Genomic DNA, 5,000 nt, shown 5'->3' with positions numbered 1-5,000 from the left:
CGAAGGAAAGATTGTTTTCGAGTAATTTGGAGTATCTTAAAATCGTATTGAATAGATTTTCGTCGCTACTGAGTATCGTCCGCGCCGCGTCGCGTGGCGGTGTGAGCATTCCGATCTGTGTGACAATTTCTGCAGAGTGAGGTTAACATTTGACCTCACTATTTGCATGTATTGATGCCTTAAATTAAAGGGCTGTGGAAATTATAGTGTGTAATTTCAATAATTGAGTTGTGGAGGTTGTTTCAAATTCTTTGTGGTTCATTTTCGTCTTTTACTATATCACGTGTGAAGTGGAACAAATAACCTCAAACTCGTGTGCATATATCAAATTAGGAAAGATTAGAGTTAGTGGATACATTAAAATCATAATTAATGGGAAATTGCAGTGTTGTTGTGATTAAGTGCATGCTGAAATAGGTAACTATCATCAAACTCTGAGTGAATTTTTGTGGTATATAAATCGAACTACGGACGATATTGTGCCAAGCAAAACACTTTCACTGTGAAAATTGGTAGGGGATTATTGTTTAAATAGGGGGAGATTGATATGCAGTAGGCCATAAAATTAGTTAAAGTTTGAGTATATTTTTTGCCTCAAGTGACGTTTAAAAACTGTATTTGAAAACTGTGGTCGTTTGATCGAACTGAAGTCGTGGTACATAAATCGAACTACGACGGTTATGGAGGGAACGCATTGTATCTGTTGACTTTTTATTCCAAAGCAACTAAAGTGTTTCTCCTTGTATTCTTTGGCAAGGATAATACATCTTTGGTGCGAGTGTTACATCTTCGAGTGCAACATCTGCATACCGTCTCCTCTGTACATCAGTATATCAACAGTCAACGCCACGAACTGTAAGTAGACTTTTCACTATGCATGAACAGTCGAGTAGTTGCATGAGGAAATCTGAGGCATTAGAAGCAGAGGAGGAGGGTGGTGAATCTGAACCGCAAGATATCCTCGACTATTTTGAGGATATCACTCAATATGTCTCTAAAGAATTAGGGCCTAAGAGAGTTCCGCAACAGGTAATGCAAACCTTCAGACAGAAATTCACTAAATGGGCTTTCTATCAAGCGAAACTTACAGGTCAGATTGAAGAACTGAGAGCAGAAAACAATAGGCTTCGAGAAGAACTAAATAAAAGAGAAATTCAAACGGCTCCTCCAGTAACGTATGCAGCAGTGGCTGCTAGTGAGGGTAAAATATCCAAAAAACAAGCCACTGCAGTCAAAATTAACAAAATAACAGCAAAACAGGTAAATACAGTCTTTATACGAGCAAATGATAACAGTGATGTCAAGACTGTTAAGGAGAAGATCACAACAGCTATTAATCCCAAGCGAGATAGACTCCGTTTTAGGGCAGTGAGAACCACAAGTAATGTGGTCATCGTCGAGACTGAGTCTGAAGATGACCAAAAGAGATTAATCGAAAAAGTAAACACCATACCTAACATTAAGTGCGAGCCACCTACGAAAAAGAGGCCATTGGTGATATTACATGATGTGCCTAAGGAGTTAAACGAGACTGATCTTTTGGAAGAGATTTATGAGCTAAATTTGTCCGAGGATATCAGTAGGGAGAGTTTTGAGCAAGAGATGAAACCGAGGTTTAGGAGAGGTGCAAAAGATAAACCGGTAGTAAATCATGTTTTTGAAGTGACACCAAGATTGCGAAACATCCTTCTGGCCAAATCACGTATCTTTGTTGAATTTCGTGCTCTAAATCTTCGTGATTACTTGGTGGTCCAACGCTGCTTTAAATGCAATGATCTGGGCCACTCATCAAAAACCTGTTCAAACAAACAAACATGTGCACACTGTGGCTCTGAGGGGCACCTTAAAGCTGAATGTCCTAAGAAAGCTCAAAAAGCTGTTTGCATACCCTGTGTGAGAAGAAAGAGAGTATGCAATAATTTGGGAACCAACTGCGCAACCTATCAAATGATGCTTGAACGTATGATTGCACGTACTGATTATGGACAGTGACGTGAAGTCAGGTATTTTGAGTGCAACTAACAAGTCAAACAGTGAACACATTGGAGAGAAGACAGTGAAGCGCAGTAAGTTAAAAAGAAAGACACCTTCTACGAGAGCAAGAAACTGGCGGAGGGCAATGGAATGGCGCAGACAGATAGGTTTAAATATATCTATGTATGCAAAATCCCAAAATTCTGAATATATAGCATATCCATTGCAGAACTGTGATGTGATTGAAACATATTATCATGAAAATGTAGACTATATAGAAAATATGGTCGAAAGTAGGCAAATCCACCCAGAAGTAGGTAAACAGCTTCGGAGAAACATGTTTCGCTGGGCAATCTTCCAAAGTCAGTTGATGTTTCGAATTGATGAATTAGAATCTGAAAGTGTTGGTGCATATGATGATGAATTAGGACATGCTTCTGAAACCTCAGATGTAGTTGATATGGTGTCGTCTAGTGCTGAAATATATGATACTAAAAATTTGCCAAGTAGCTGTAAACCTGTCATATTTGTTAAAAGTGGAACAATAACTGGTTTGGGATCTAAGGTTGAAGACAAAATACTACATGAGACAGTTGAGCAGGTAAAAGAATTAGTAAATTCTTCACATGTTTCCTCTACGGTGCCAAATTGCAGTAAAGTAAACCCCACCTTAAGTGATACTGGTGTATGTGTACCTGACAGAGATGATAACAATGTAGCAAAAGTGAACGTTCCTGTTAGTAATAGTGACAAAGCTACAATGATACCCAAAGTAGATGCTGGTGTAACGCCTCTAAAAACAGCGCAGAAAATATACAGTGATATAGAGCATAATTTAAGGTTAAGTAAACTTGAGGATACAAACACTCTAAACGTTGCTCTTCGGTACATTGTAAAAAATGCACATTCTCTAGGTGATACGATAACATTCCCTACTGCGGAGGAGGTAGATAGAATTGTTTTAAAAAGTAACAATCTTCCAACAGATGTCGATAAACTGCGTGACTTAGTAGAGCAAGTCTACAATCGGAGACAGGAAAACTTTGATTTAGAGCGTTTATATAAAGACTTTGTTAAAGCGTATGGGCGTGTCTATTTCGATTGGTCTCTGCCGACTTCTAAAAGCTACGTATATACCAGAAAGCCGTAATATGAAAATTATGCAGATTAACGCTATGAGAAGCAAGTTGGTCATGGCAGAGGTGCAGAGGGTAGCCAAGGAGACGAAGGTTGACATGATATGTGTTCAGGAGCCACATACAAGAAATGGAAAAGTCACTCATTTTGATCCTAGTGTAATAGTAATATCGGGCTCTGAAGTGCCTTTATCTGTGATAATAGTACTAAATCGATCAATAGTGATCACAAAAGTAGCGCAGTTGTGTGATGAACACTGTGTAGTGATCGAGGCTACCGATGGATCTACTAAGTGGATAATCGCTAACATATACATGCAGTATTCTCACGAAATAGAACCCTATCTTGACAAGGTGAAGGCTGCGGCACTGTATGGGCAAAGACATAACTTCATTCTAGCTGCAGATGCAAATGCTAAGGCTACTGTCTGGCATAGTAACGAAACAGATGAAAGAGGTCAAAAACTGTTAGAAGTTATTGCTGAAATGGATCTTTTTGTAGTTAATAAACCTGGACAACCTTGCACTTTTGAAAATAGAGCGGGAGCTTCAACAAACATAGATGTGACGATAGTGAATAGAGCTGCTATGTGTAAAGTTAGTGAATGGACTGTTCGACAACACTGTACAACTAGTGATCATAATACAATATTTGTAGATATTACTCCTCAAAATGTAAGAGGCCAAAGTGAAGATTCAGAACCGGTCATAAAACTGGATATTAAACGTGCAAATTGGAAAAGGATGAGGGAAATTATGGATACAAATCCTCTGGATAACGTTGTAGGAAGTGTAGACTTCAGGGCGCATGCATTAACTGCGTTGCTTCAGGAAGCACAACGAGCAGCGATACCAGTAAATAAAGGTAAGGGAGTACAGGAGATGCCGTGGACGCCAGAATTGGAAAACCTACGAAGAAGAATGAGGGCTGCCAGACGACACTACCAGCGGTCGCTAGGGTACCTGGAAAGGCAGAGACGGTTAACTGTCTATAGAGAAGTAAAAGAAAAATATAAGAACCGATTGTTTGAGACTAAAAGAATTCATTGGGAGAGATATTTACAAACATATATGCAACTCAATATGTGGGGACAACCATATAGATTATTAACGGAGAAAGTGAAATCGCCTGTGGTTCTGTCAACCCTAAAAAAGAGTGACGGTAGTATGACATTAGGGTGGAGGGACTCAGCGGAATATCTGCTGAAGACACTCCTACCTGATGATTGCATAAATGAGGATACAGAAGAGCACAATGATTTGAGGACGGCTTTAAGTGAAGAATATCTTAATGACACTCCTGTTATCCCGTTTGCACAAGAAGAAGTTGTGAGAGCAGTATATAGATTGAAGAAGGGTAAATCACCTGGCCCTGATGGTGTACTTGCCGAGGTTTTACATATGATGGTGACTAAATTTGTGCCATTCTTAACTACCCTATTAAATGATGCATTACTTTTAGGTAGGGTGCCGGAGATTTGGAAAATTGCTCGAATAGTAATAATCAAGAAAGGGGAGGATAAAAGTTCGGTGGAACCCAAAAGTTATCGTCCTATATGTCTGATAAATACTTTGGCAAAAGTTCAAGAGCGTCTTTTATGTGACAGATTGCAGTCACACAGGGAGCTGTCAGGGTTGAGTCAGTGTCAATTCGGTTTCCGTAAAGGGAAATCCGTGGAGGACGCCATCAACAAAGCACTAAATATTGTGGATGAAACTCCCTGTAAGCTTGCCATTGCCATCATGGTAGACATTGCGGGAGCTTTTGATAATTTATGGTGGCCCGCAATGTTTGCTAGATTACGAGACCTTCAGATTCCGAGATGCCTTTACAATAGTCTATTGGATTATTGTAAGGGTCGTACTGTTGAATGGCCGGCAGGAAACCGC

General features: G+C 39.6%; 1 pseudogene; it reads left to right on the top strand.

Annotated features, from left to right (window-relative positions):
- The window catches only part of LOC126435918 (large subunit ribosomal RNA), a 3,465-nt pseudogene extending 3,019 nt beyond the window's left edge, over positions 1–446 (top strand).
- The last annotated feature ends 4,554 nt before the right edge of the window (positions 447–5,000 follow it).

The sequence above is a fragment of the Schistocerca serialis genome, unplaced genomic scaffold, assembly GCF_023864345.2.
Source record: "Schistocerca serialis cubense isolate TAMUIC-IGC-003099 unplaced genomic scaffold, iqSchSeri2.2 HiC_scaffold_1223, whole genome shotgun sequence".
Lineage (NCBI taxonomy): Eukaryota > Metazoa > Arthropoda > Insecta > Orthoptera > Acrididae > Schistocerca > Schistocerca serialis.
Note: the sequence above shows the minus strand (reverse complement) of the source record. Positions and strands in the feature narration are given on the sequence as shown.